Below are 14,632 nucleotides of genomic sequence, written 5' to 3'. Positions count from 1 at the left end.
AATTACTGTTCTCATAGTCTCATCAGCTACTTATAACTCAACTGCCCTATTTTTTGCCACATGGGTTCCAGGATCTGCAATTTTAAAGAAAATGTCAGAGGTTTTTTTCACCTCTCATTACTTAAAGCTCAGCAAAGTTAGTGAGTTGCATACAGGTCAAGCTTCTTCTCACTGCTGCTCTCACTCTCCTTCATCCCCAGCACATTTCTTTGGAAGGTTTTCTTGCCTGCATAGCCAAACCTGCATTGGCTAATCCATGGCTCATTGCACACACACACTTCACATGCACACACCTGCAGAACAGACAAATTAACGCTAGCCTTAACTTCCCCTAGCTGAAGATAGCGTAATGTGAGCAGGGAGACTCAGCTACTTGTCTGAATGCTCCAATGGCCCAGGGAAAATGTGAGCAATTGTACTGCCTGAGCAGATGAGGAAAACGCAACCCTGAAGTCCAAAATATCAGCCCTAGCTGAGATTTGCAGACACCTGAGAAGAGCAGACCGATACCTAGCCCAAGACGTGCCAGGCATCCCTCCATCTGCATTTTTTGTCCTTGTTCGTATACAAGTAAAACACATGAAAGAATCCCGTAACTGGCTAAAACTATCAATGATTCTTAATGAGAAATAATATATTAAGAAATGCCTCTTGACACTGTACCTTCAGGCTGGTCCAAGCAGCCCGTTTCCCACTGCTTGCCCGGCTGATGCTGTGGCAGACTCCAGCTCACACTGCGCCCAGCCAGCCACCGTGCCAGCAATCCTGCAGCACCAGGCTGTGTCTTGTCCTCCCCTTATGACCCAGAGCTCCTCAGAGACCTGCACAAACAGTGGCAGTGGTTCCTCCCCAGGCAGGACTGCTCAGACACTGCTTTCAGCTTAACACACATATCCCTCTCAAGAAAAGTATGTATGCAGAGTCCTTAGGCTCATGGGTGCAGCCTGCAGTGACTATGGGCACTGGCGATGACAAGCTATTTACCCACACAGACTTAAGAGTATTAATTTGCAAGCAATGGACAGAAACAGGGCTGTAAGCCAACCAGTAATATTTAGTAGAGCTGATGCCACATGTCATATATTTAAGGTCTTACTTCAGCAAAACACATGGCTTAATGCTAAGCCCAAGGGTGACCCAGTGAAGCCAGATGCACCTCTCATAGTCTTCAAGACAGCTACCTGGAGAGCTGCATAAATAGGCTTCTTGTTATTTTACTATAACTTTTCCTTTATATCAGCTTTCTTTTTCAGTCTCTGTCTTCGAATTTGAAGGAAATCACATGAAAAAGTAAAAGATTATAGGATTCATAGCAAAGAAAGCAGCACTATGATTTTAACTGCACCTAAAATTAGGGAGGAACTTGAAGACCAAAGAAAATGGCCCACAGTGATAAATACTTTTGTAACTGTGCAGCGCTGTGCATGATGCCTTAAAGCAAGTCCATCACTGAAGGCTGTACTCTGTCATGAAACCCTATATCATCTGGTCTAGCTTCCTATGGCTAATGTATCTCAACAGAAGAGATAAGGAACAGCAAGCAAACCTGCTCAGCAAACAGATATGAATCTGAAGAGACACCCTCTCCCACAAAAGCAGACTACAGATAAGGGCTAAAATAGGTGACCTGACTACTTCAAAAAGATGAAACCCCATTTGGCTTCTGAACACTGAAAGGTGATTGCACACTGTAACTGCTCATCAAGCAGGGGCACACACAAACTCTTTAAAACTCTTTAATATGGCTGCCCAAGCAGTAGCCCAGGAAGAGCAGTTTTCAGTTGGCAGCTGGATTTTGGAGATAATCATGTGGATATAGGCACTGACCTCTCTGCTAGAACAGATAACGGAACAGAAAAAGAGGAAGATGCCAAGGAGATACTTGATTTCTTTGGGTAATTGTGACTTGCAGTTTGTTATCATGCTCATGTGGAACATCAATGGGGTTTGGGTTGTTTTTTTTTTTTTGACTTTTTAGGGAAAATTGATAACATCACCAGTCAGCTATCTCCTGCTGCCACTGTCTTGGTTCCTAACACAACTACTAATTCAGAACTGATGCACTCCTTATGATCACTTTGGGTCAAGGTCTGGGGTAACAGAAAACGACTGCAAAACAAGGCAACTGTCCTAAAAGAAGACTTTCCCCGGCACCAACCTTTTGTCCAACAGAAAATCTGCACTACAGATCTGGTGTCACTCTTTGTATGTCTCTGCTGCTGAGGACCGTGACTACCCTGGTCAGGTGGCTGTTCCCTGGATGCAGGAACCTGCTCACATCAGCTTTTGCTTTCTCTACAGCATCAGGGAGAGGTTTCCCCACCTTTGAAAGACTGAAGCAGATACCTCATTAGGCCTTGATTATCCTCCAGCAATTGCTTAGATTTCTGCCCTATTACCAATCTTCCTTTTTTAGCAGAGGTCGTGCAATGGGCAGTGGCTGTCTTGTCTTCGTTATAATGCATCATTTGAAACTTTTCAATTAAGCTTCAGATCAGGCCACAGTACTGAGACCGTTTTAACGAGGATGAGTAATGACCTTGTGCTGCACGTGATTTCTGGCACACTATCAGTTTTAATTCTTCTTGATCTTACTGTAACCCTTTGATACTTTGGATCAAGGGTTCTCTTGAAATGCTTTAAGCACATCGTAGGACTTTCAGGGGCTGTTCTGACATGGTTTCTATCCTACTTGTCTCAACATAGCCAGACTGTCACCTGTAAGTTTTCCATATAAATTCAAATTGCCAAAGATTAAAAGGGAGCTGAAAATCTGGCCTGTGCACGGAACTGAGGAAATGTGGTGTGGGTCCCCAGAGTAAGTGAACCTAAGGAGGATTCTTCTACAAGAGCAAGGTAACCCCTTTCATGTGCCATACCCAAATACAGCAATGCTATGATTAGAACAGAAAGCTACATTATGCTGGAATAGTGAATTTAATAAGGACTATTGAGAGAGAGAGTTCTAGAAATTCAGACTTCCCAGCTAATAGCTGTCTTCACATTACATATAGGTCAAACTGAAACTGAGGTTTAAAATGCAGTGTAGACCCTCATCCAGTTAAGCCAGTGATAGAAATCACATTCGCATCAGCAGGATAAAGATCTCACCTTTAAATTAAGGGATATTTGGACCAAACCCAAGCCTTGTAGCTGCAACCAGTTTCTAAACAAGCTGTGTGTGGATGAATCAGATCAAGCAGATCATCCATGGTATTTTCAAGGTGCTTCCCCAGGTTTTGGAGTCCCATGAACCTGATTTCCTTCTCTGGTGAGAAGGAACAGAATCTAACCATAAAATTCATCTCAGTAAGAGTTTCCCAGAAGCCCCTTAACTTCTCCAAGGTTTGTGGGTTCCCAATGACAGAGACAAGATTTCTATGACCATGAGACAAGGAAACAGATACAGATTTGGTCATAAAAACTCATATAATGTTTCCACAGCTTTAGGTATAAATGTTTCACAATGCCTGGATGCACAGATCCTCTAAACACAGAGTCCTTTTCAACATGAGCAATCAGTTCCTATTAACAGCATGAGACCAAGCACCAGATGCACTGAGGGGCCAGACTCAGCATCCACAAGAGAGAGAAGCGGCTACAAGCCCCCATCCCAAACCACGGGCAGTACCAGGAACTCAGCTTTTTGAGCAGACAGGCAGTGGGAATGAGAATGCAGCCTATGCCTTACAGGAAGGTATGTGGGAGCCCATGGCCCTGGTCTGTCCTTTCAAGGTATTATACCTGCTGAGCTTGCCAGAGAGGTGTGAATTTTTAGGTAGCTGTTCTCATATGGAATCTTCCTTCCAGGCATCCCAAAGCCTCCTGTTCTGGCTCACAGGGCACATATGGGCTGTTACCCCTGAGCAGGCTGATTTATGTCAGGCTGCTGACAAAGACTCAGAGGCTGCCTACTAACAGAGCAAAGCAATGAGATGCTCAACAGTTCCCCTCCTACTATAGTACCTTTTTTTGCTGTTCTTGAAGCTCTTCTTACATGCAACATGAGGGGGGTTTATCTGCAAAGGTTGCAGAGAAATCCATGTGTTTTATTGCAGTTGGATGGCACTGTCAAGGTACTGCTAAAAGCTCTCAAACATGCTATCAATCACTTGATTTATGCAGGAGGTGAGCTTTATTGGTATGGCTTTAGTCACCAACTGAAATGGTTTGCCTTGCATTACACACTTTACAGGAGGCCCTTTTCACTGCACTTGCCTGGTGGCTTCTGCAGCCCTGGTAGCAGTGGAAAGGACTCGTTTCCCAAACCAAGCTTATTGGACAGAACATACTTTTTTCTTTTTCCTGGGATGTAACCAGTGAAAACACTCTCATCTGACACTTTCTTGGCTGCAAGAAGAGCAGATCAGCAGTACCACTAGTGTCCTACAATAGTGGGCACAGAAAAGAGATGAGGGAACTCAATGGATATTTCACTCTAGACAAAGTTATCATCACTATGTCAGGATTGACTTCTTTGATAACCCAACACTGTCATCACACCTATTGGCATAAAAAAAGGCAGGGGTCGTTTAGCACAACCCTATTTACTGTGCACTGGAAACACACCTTCCAACTCCTGCAAGTCTTAACAAAGCTGCAAAGAGCAGGTATTTCTGCTGGCTTTTCCTGCAGCAGAGCCACAGTGTGCTGTATCCCCATCTCAGGTCCTCTAGGCAGCAATTATAAAAACTGGTTGTGTTATTGCCACATTTCAAAGTCAGAGTATGGCCATGCTGATGGGTGGCTCTAAGCCCAGCAGGGCTTGATCTATTAAACACATAAAGGGGTCTGTGTGTCAAAGGAGTCTGGCCTAATCATGGGACAGAAACCACAAACTCCCAAATTCAAAACCCAGGTTACTTGGGCTATTTAACCAACACTTCAGAGCACATCCATACGTTTCAAATTTCACACTCTAATAGGAATACATAGCAATGCTCCTTTCAGAGGTGTTGCATTGATTAATAAGCTTGTCACCAAGGATGGAAATTGCTACATAAGTGTTAAGCGCTGTTAACTAACAGAAGACAATTCCATACATTCTGGTGGAATCCAGAGAACTCCAGCAAAATTTATTAGTTTCATTTGCATATATACTCTGTCTGACAACGGTGATGAAGCTGGGGAAAGTTATTTCAAATGTTTGTTCTGCTCCATGACTGCAGAAAAGAATTAGACTGAAAAATCTGGCTCACAAGGCAGGATTGTGCCTGCTGAAAAACCTTTAATTTCTGAAATATACAGGGAGCACAAACAAATATTCCTCTCATCAAATTTGCTCATGCCTCAATGATATTTAGCTTAATAACTATGCAAAGAAGGAACAGTATTGACGAAGTTAAAGTACAGAACAACATTCTGCAAGAAAACTGCTAATGCTTTCCGCTTCAGCCACATGTCCTCATTAAGGGCTCAGGCTTCTTGGCAAACTAGAGAACATCTGTTTTAAGCATTTCTAACTCAGTTTTGCTGTGATTCACCTTTGATGCCACATCACCAACATGAACCACTATGGACCACCTGAGACTTCCCTGACACAGGACTACGAGCACTGATCTTGAATTCTCAGAGGTCAAACTATGGTTTTCCTCAAATAAAACTGTATGATCAATCTCTGTATTTCTAGATTGTATCATCCTTCCTTTGAAGACTTCCTGTGGCAGAACTTGGGGATTAGAAACTAGGTCCTTAAACACTCATTCATATGTCTTTGAAACCATGATTTCTCTTAATCAGCTTAGTCAATAAAAAAAGGAGCAGCCGAGCAAGACTGGAGGCTTCTGCCTCCAGGACTTCCAGAGAAGAGGCCTGCTGTGTTTCTGAGCTAGCAGATGAGAGGCTGCAAGAGTCTCAAAAATACAAGACACTTCTCTGACACTGGCCTACTCTGTGATGAAGCAAATAATTTATCCCAAGATCTTTCTGGGTCAAAGCTGTCTCTTAATTTCTGCTGCCACTGCATCCCTCAGCACAACAAGATCTGGATGGCTTTAACCCTGTCTCTTTTGTTCTAACCAACCATTTGGAGGTGAAGAGAGATTTATATTTCTTTCAATTACATTGCTATGGGAAGAAAAAAGTGGGAAAAAAGCCCCCGACCAAATGGAATAATTTTCTGAGGTATTTGTACACACCCATTTTTGCCAAGGGATGTGCTATGCATCTGCCATGAACTGCTGAAAAGGTAAGGTGGCCGTGAAACATGATGTTCTTGTGTTTACAAAGAACCACCAGCCCTTTGCCTTTAACAGAAGATCTGTAGCCTAAACAGGCAGCTTTAAGAGCTCTCCCGACTCAGTTGCAATCAAGATACCATCTACTTAAATAAGCATTTGTACTCCCAGTGATTTTAGGAGATGAATTACTGATCTTATTACCATAGTAAATACCCTTGAGGCAATGCACAGGCCAACAGAATATTGCTTTCTGCTGGTACAGTACCCATTTCCAGGAGAATTCCGGGAGTATTTCTAGCCATATGGTAATAATAAAAGATTTGTTTAGCCTATATTTGCCAGAAAGTCCCATTTGCAGAAGTGGCTTTTAAATCTTTGACACTGTTCATGGCAAACAGCTTGTCAGCTATGAAAATATTCCTACCCGCTCCTGTATATCAGCCTTACTGGTGGGGTAAAGAGGCTTGCAGGTGGCACAGCTCAGTACCAAGCAGACTAAGCTTTCAGCTGATGTGATGACTGGCAGAGTAACATAACCTGGATAAGCAAAAGTGGTTCTTGCCTGCCAGCAGAGGTGCAGCCTGCAGTGCCTATTGAGGCTGTCCATTGAGGACAGTCCCCTTTCCCTGCATAGCTCTGTGTTCAGACAGGCAGCAGGAGCTGGAGAGGGGCAGGGAGCGGCAGCATATGGGAGGCCTCTAGCTCAAGCACACTTCATTTATTTATCACTGAACCATCATCTGGTCAACAGGAAAAGTTGATAAAACTGTTGCCTCCAGGGCTCCATTCTCCTTGGGAATAAGGAAAAGGTGAAGCTGGTTAAGGTCAGCGCACAGGAGGCCCTAACTGAAGGCGGGAGCAGGTTTGCCATGAATTACTGAGCATCATCTGGTATCACAGATAAGCAGAATGGGTAAAGAGAATAGGCAGGCTCTAAAATAAGGGATGGATTTAATTAACAATTGCACAGAGGGAGCAGACCGTAGCATTTTGGCACAAGGACATCCTACATCTGACAGTTACTTAAAGAGACAGGGAGCACCCTATTATAAAAAAATGTATTCCTCCTCCATGTATTTTAAAAATTACATGAGAAACAATCACATATTGTATTACCCGTTCTCTCCAGAGCTGCCTGGTTACACTGGCACTGAGCAGCACAGTCTTCACTTCAGAGATTCTGCACTGGGGCCTATTTAAAAACATTGGTCCAAACTCGGTCGCAAAAGTAAAACTCTGCTGAACTCAGGGGGTTGTGCAGATGTAACTAAAGGCAGATGTTGAAAATAGATCACTCTTACCCAACCATCTGACGCCTTTCCCCATTTCCCAATATTTTGTTTCCCAAAAGTTGATTTAAATTCAGCCAGCTGACAACTTGCAAGCTTCTGGGTGATTTCTGGATTGGGTTTGGGTTTTTCTCTCTCTCTCTCAAGGTTAATAGTTAAATGTTAAATGAATCTTCTAATTATTTTGAAAGTTAAAAGATTATCATTATGGCACAGTTCTAGCTGTTCCTCTCTTCAGTCAGTAAAAAACAACAACAAAACACTCAAGGAAAGAAGCTGAAACAAACCTAAATTCAATTATTTGTTTTCATATATCTTAGCAAAACAATGAGTTTACCAGCTCCTTACCTCATGAGTCTGCATTCAAAGAAGAGCAGACAAGTGACTGATGGTCCCAGCCTCAGTCCCAGCAGATGTTTAACCACATCTCACAGATCAGTGCAGCTCCAGTGAATGGACTCTCCTCCCAGGGAGCCAAGCATGAGACACACCATTGCTATGGAAAATAGAAGAGTACATCCCTAAATACACCTGGTTTTCATTCACCTGAATAAAGAACTGCCTAGTCATTGGAAACTATCAATGGGGGGGGGAATTATTTACCAATCAATCTATAGGAAAAAGCCTTCACAGAGTTCAAAGCTTCCCCACCAGTAATGTGTCTGATTTTCTATGTTATTATGCTAGTTTTGAGACCACTCAATATGACCTACTCTGGGCCTTTTCACTGATGACAAGCAAGACCCATCACTGTATCTCTGTCCTTTTCTAAGCACTTCCGTTTCCTAGAGCCCATCCTGTAGAATTAGATGGCTTTTTCTGAATCATTGTTAAAAATCAGTGCTGGAAATTGTACTCTTTAAAAAAAATGGCCACAGCAAAGTTGTGATCTGAATGCATAAGAATTTTTTGAATGAATAGAGCCCTTAATACTTGGTTTTTCCTAATGAAGTAAGGCATGAATGTAAAAGGATTACTATTCCTGTAATGTTCAATTCACACACACAAAGTGTAATTCATGGAACCTGGCTTTAATTTTTTTTCATATAAATAATTAATGCCGCATTTAAAGCATGTTAAAATGTTTTATTTCTTAATCAGATAATTTGTCTGAGAAACAAAGATGCCTTTATTTTCCTTTTCCTTGACTAGAGTTACTGTAGTAAAAGGTCCCCTCTAGCTTTGGCCTTCACTCTTGAGTTTGCTGCTGCCAATTAGTTTTCTGAAGTCACTGTTTTACAAAATGTTTCTCACTTTTTTCTCAATGTAATTGAATGTCTGTACATCACAGAGTTTCTTGTGTTCAGACACAGGGTGTTAAACATTCTTTAGGTTGACTTGGGTCAGCTTTAAAAAATCTCAGACACTGAAACTTGAGAAGCAGTCGTGTGCGCTAGTGTTTGCTCCACATCCTGTTAAGTATTAAGTGGTTATTTAAAATAGAGTTATACTCAGCAACTGACTTAAAGTGCTCGATATAGTTTACAAGACGATTAATTAAATGAGAGCATTGCATGTGATGCACATGTATTTCCATAATCATTCACATTGGCCTATAGTTGCCCTTTAATTTTCATACTAATTAAAGTAACACATTGAACTGCAAATTGTAAATGGCTGCATTTCTCTGTAGATGTTAACACTGATGTAAGCTGAATGCCGAATAAAAAACCCCAAGTATCAAGCAGAGTGTTTCTTGACTCTGATCCATTCAATTTTCCCTACTCATTCCATTACTGGACCATGTCCATATTTTAATAAGACTGCATTATTTTCTGTGTTTTCAGCTCCATATTTTTCTGAGGTACAATGCACTTATTTTTTGTATTGTGGTATCTGGTTAGCTGGTTTCCATCTAATACAACAGAGCATTTATAGAGGGTTCGCAGTTACAGATAAGGTTTTTGAAGTGGCGGTGGGACTGTGGTTTGCAATCTGATGGGCAGAAAGAAAACTGAAATGTGCAGTAGTTTTACCTCTTAATTACATCTGACCCATTATCCCCCTTTATTCCTGTTCAAATCTTGACACGGCTGACTTGGAACCTGCAATGCAAACTGGAGGGCTGTATTTTCAGGCCACATCAAGGAAGGGGGAAGTTACTCCCTAGAACATTTACTAGGACTTGGAAAAGAGAAGCAGCAGATAGGAACAATTCTGCTGTGGCTCACACAGCTGCTGGTGTTTCAACTTGGCATACACTCTGATGGGGACCACTGCATCCACCTCAAGCAATCTCTAGCATGTAATGGACATATGGTAATTGCTATTGAATGAAAAGTAACCTTGGACTATAGGCATATGAAAGACACCTTTAAAAAAAAAAAAAAAGAATCCTTGACAAAAAACCCTGTGTCAGGGCCAACAGCTCAAAAATTAACAACTAATCACTCCTTTCAGTGTGTCCTCCATCTAATTGCTTCCATGATGAGGTGAGGGCTTTTTTTTTTCCTTACAGAAATGAGCATTATGAAAGATTTCTTTTTAATTTAAAATGAAAAATTCCTCCACTCCCAGGTGACCTATCCAAGAGAAATAATAATAAGCACTCGATTGCTCAGAGAGCATCAGCTCTCACACATATTACAAGGCTGAGCGTTCATGCTCTCTTACACCCTCCCACCCTGCTTCCTTCCCACAGCGTGTCCTATCTCCAGATCCTAACTTGGCTCGGCCCAAGATGTTATTTGTTAAAATTAACTTTCAGATCAGGCTGGAGTCAGTGTACTTGGCAATGAGGAGAAGAACCAAGTCTGCAAGGGAGGGAACAGCTTCAGGAGGCAGAGAGGGAAGCTGCAGCCCCAGCAGGGGTATTCAAGGAGGGGAGTGGGCCACAGCAATGCTACAGCAGGACACAGCAGCAAAGCCAGTTTGTCACAGCTGCCTTCAGCACCATGCTGTCCAAGTCTCTTCTTGTGGACTAGGGAAAGGCTTTCCCCTTTATCTGCTCCCAGACCCTGAGCTGCAGCCACGCAGGGTTGCATCCCAGATTCTGCCCTGGTGGGGGTACACCGATGTGACCATTTCTGTGATATACTTTATTCTAGCAAAAGTCTTCTGAAGTTCAGTTGTGGCAATGACGAACAGCCACGCATTGCAAAATGAATGGAATCATGCTGAGGGAAGACTGATAGACTATGGTAATAATGCAAGACCTTGTTTTTCCCCTCATAAACCAAATTTCCAGTACATTTCTGGAAGATTAATTTAGATTTAGAGATGGTTTGAGTGAGGTACTGAAAAAAAGACTCTAAATGCAAGGCTGGTTTCTACCTGACCTTAACTACTACATTAGCTACGATTGCTCCAGTACATTTATATATGGAAATGTACATGCACTTCAGCTTAATTACCTAAGGACTCTACAAAAGAAAGCCTTTTAAATGTTTTAATGGCAAATTTAGTCTTTCCAAGAGCTATACAACACTGTATCATCCACTGACTAATTAACAACGTATTTGAGCAAAAAAACCCACAAAACTAACTCGCAGCTACATGGACACAGTCCTGTTTGCCTTAAGTAGGTGATGCATGTAAACAAGTGCACATACAGAATAAAGTACTAATTTGAGTTTGTTGGATTTTGTTATTCCTTTGAGACTGGTTGTTGTAAGTTTAATGTTAGATTTCTTTTTAAGTTTAACCTCAAACTCTCTTGGAAGAAAGAAGGGGCTATGGGGGGGGAGGGAAGAATCCTAAAGGAAAAAGCTCTTGAATCTTTCTGACTCCTGTGACACAAAAGGACTTGATGGCTGCTATGTTTCTGAGTGGGAGGTCCAGCAGACTCTTCAGCTGGGACTCAAATCTCCTCTCTCTTTCTCCCCTAACTTCCCTTTGCACTCACCTACTAAAGACAGCATGGACTCTCTCCTCTATTGTAGCCTGCAGAGATTGCCTTAGCTAGGGTATGGCTGGAGAGGTGCACTTAGGTGATTTCAGTTGCTGGCAGGGCAGTTTGCTTTATAGGGTGCCGGGCTGGCACTGCAGCCCAAGTGGGACCACAGAGTAACCTGCAATAAAAGTAGGGCTGAGAAGGGCTGCTTCAACTCAGCAGGGTGCTGGGCATCTGGGAAGAGCACTTACACAAAAGCCAAGGGCCTAGGAAGTCTTTCATCTTCACAAAATCAAACCCTTTTTACACAGACTCATGACAGCTGGTTATGATGAGCAAATTAAAACTTATGTCAAAGTATCTCTTGGGCATAATTGTCAGGCTTTCATTCAGGAAACTCTCTAAACAAGCTCTTAACTTTAAGCAGGTGCCTAAATCCCACTGAACGCAGTAGGATTTATACACCTGTTTTAGTGCTTTCCTGGGCAGGGATGGCCCTAGGCAAGTAGTATGCCACATTCCAGGAGTCCCAAAGTTCAGATGGCTTTTTCTCATCCACATTTAGCTGCCAGTGCCCAGCCAGCACTGGGATCACACCACCACTAACCAGGTTCTTGTTTCAGGGCACATCCTGCTGTACTGCAAGCCTGCTGCAGCACACAAATCTGAGAGCCACCTAAGAAGGTTCACAGTCACAAACTGCCACTGTGAATAGCAATGCTATTCTTTCAGGCCACAAACAGCAAATTAGAGCCATTCTTTGAAGTTGCAACTGGGGCTTTTTTTTATCTTGGTTCTTCTGAAGGCCATCATTGCTGTCCTGGCACATCAGAAGCCCCGGCACCCAGAAGTCCTCTCCTACCACAGAAGCAGAGTGTGGAAAGGGTGCACATTCATGGTAATCACCTTTTTTCAAGATACAGGTGAGCCTGATAAGCAGCAAAATTAGCATACTGAGAACAGCTATTCTCACCCTAGAGTAGCAAACTGCAGAGCTGGTGGGAGGAGAAGGGAAAGAAAAAGGGGAGGCTGGAGATATGAGAAGCATTAACACTGACCTAGGCAAGACACAGAGTTGAAAAGTAGTAAGCATTTTCAATGAAAACCCCTCCATGTTTCAAAAACTTCCAGTCATTCTTGGTGCTTAACTGGAAAGCAAAGCCAAAGTTTTCATTTCTCCTCCTCTGCCAGCAAGAGGAGAATGGAAAAGGAAACAAAGGGAGGGTCACCACTAAGCTTTCTAAGGTTTTTCCTTTTGATACTGTGACTTGCTGTGGTTATTTTTTCATTATTTATTTTCACTAATATAAAAGATCTCCAGAAAAGCATTTGCTTTGGTTAAAACCAAAATTAAACCTGATCTACTACTGAGGGAAAAAAACACAAGTGGCTTTAAGGAAGACAACATCTGTATCAGTGTGCTTATATGTAACTTGTGCGAGTGAAAAATACACTGACAAACCAGCATAGGTCAGAAGATCTGTTGGGGGAAAAACAAAAAACAAAGGATTTTTATCAATCCTTCAGCCCGTTCTTTATTGGACCTTAATGAATCAGTGGGTCAAAGCAAAGGAGGGAAAAAGTGGCTCATCTAGGGAGCTAGTCTACCCTTTTCAGTTGACTGAGGTATCTTAAGCAGGAGCTAAGGTTTAAACCAACACCTGCCTCATGTAACACATAAAGACAGACATTATTTCTTCAGAAAAGGGTATATGTAGGACTACCTTTTCCTGAAAAAAAAAAAAATCTAAAAGAAAATATTGCTAATACTCACAAGGTAAGTCACTGAGCATGCTTGCATGAGGACAACCAGGCAAATCTTCTGGGTTCTGCTTGAAGACCACCCTTACACATATTGTCAACTTTATAGAACTCAGTGCTCAACCAGCTTTTGAGTTGGTTGACACTGGTGGATTCTGGATGACACAGCTGTGTTGACCATTAGACCTGTGAGTAGTAATCTAACCACTTAACTAGATTAGTCAGAAGTTTGGATTTGACTTTTTTTGTCCCCATGAATTTTGACTAGAAAGCTGATCACTCCCTAAGATCCCACCCTTATGCATGACTAAACGCACAAATTCAGTTACAGCAATGCAACCTCAGTAGCATCAGGAAAGGTGAAAGTCTTCATCCCTGTGACAGAGGTTGGCACTTGAGCCACAGTGGTCAACACAACAGATTGAGTCCTGGCAATACTCAGCAACAGAGTCTGACCCCTAAACTAGCATGTAACCCCCCTGCAAGAGCTGTATTGCAGAGAAAATACTGAAAGAAATGGTGAAGACAAACATCATGCCTTGAAGACACAAATGATCACTTGTGAGGAAACTCGAACACAAAAAACCCCATCCCTATTTTCCATGGCACACATAAAGCATGCTTACCCTGCTGGAGCCAAGCCAGCACAGAGTGTGGCCACATCCCTCTGTCCCAGCACAGGCCCAGGAGAAGGAAACATGACTCAGAGCCAGAGTTTTCTCCCCTGCTCACTCCTGGCTTCAGGGGAAGTCAACTTCCCCTGTGCCTGGGTCATGGCTGGAGACAAGGAATGCCTCCCCACTTCTTGTCCCTCTGCAGGGTTTTGTGCAGCTCAGAAGCATCTTGAAGACATTTGTCTGATTCTTACCTTAAATACAGACCATGAATCCAGGAAGCTCCTGTTATGGCCCTACAAAAGGAAAGACAGATTTATTGCTTTGTTGATCTATGCCACGTAAGAAGACAGTATTACATCCTAAAGATGAAATAGTAGATTTTAACTGAAATATAGCAATCAGCAATGAACAAAGTCTGAGTCCCAATATTTGTCTATTAAACATAATACCTCAAATTAGCTTACAATCACAAACCTGCTGATTTGGGTACTGTTAGTCATGGCTGGTTCTGTAACATTACTAAGGGAACTCTGTTACCTGAAGAGCATTTTGATCTGCATCACATTCTTCATTTAGCCAAGGAGAGCAGTAGTCCCTCCGCCCACCTGAATAACTGCAGTTTTCATGACAGGATGCATCCAGGACATACCAAGTTGCCATACAGTATCTGGCCTTATTACAATAATAATTATTTGTCTCTACTGCTTAAACCACTGTTGCATGAGAAAGTTAATTTTTCCAAGGCACTGGGTGGGATACCCTTCCTGGAAAACATGCTCTCAACAGGAAAGCCAAACACTGTGTTAGAGAGTTATCTTAAGTAGATTTAAATAATTAAATCCAAAATTCTCCAACCACTTGCTGTTTCAAATTTATTTCTTTAATAACAAGCTTGTTTCAGCAACACACTGGATTAGGGCTTCATTTATTCAAAATTTAAGGTCTGTCCCACTC

The 14,632-nt window shown here is 42.3% G+C and overlaps 1 long non-coding RNA gene across 1 annotated transcript; it reads right to left on the bottom strand.

Moving 5' to 3' along the window:
• Positions 1–7,745: 7,745 nt before the first annotated feature.
• LOC133226032 (uncharacterized) lies at positions 7,746–13,243 on the bottom strand. The gene is made up of 3 exons (XR_009729366.1): positions 13,075–13,243; positions 9,445–9,513; positions 7,746–7,964 (listed from the first exon to the last, which is right to left on the bottom strand). It is a non-coding gene; the product is annotated as an uncharacterized LOC133226032 (long non-coding RNA).
• Positions 13,244–14,632: the final 1,389 nt, after the last annotated feature.

This window comes from Neopsephotus bourkii, unplaced genomic scaffold (assembly GCF_033783945.1).
Source record: "Neopsephotus bourkii isolate Nb327-2 ecotype Australia unplaced genomic scaffold, CSIRO-AGI_Nbou_v1 NB_1768, whole genome shotgun sequence".
Lineage (NCBI taxonomy): Eukaryota > Metazoa > Chordata > Aves > Psittaciformes > Psittacidae > Neopsephotus > Neopsephotus bourkii.
Note: the sequence above shows the minus strand (reverse complement) of the source record. Positions and strands in the feature narration are given on the sequence as shown.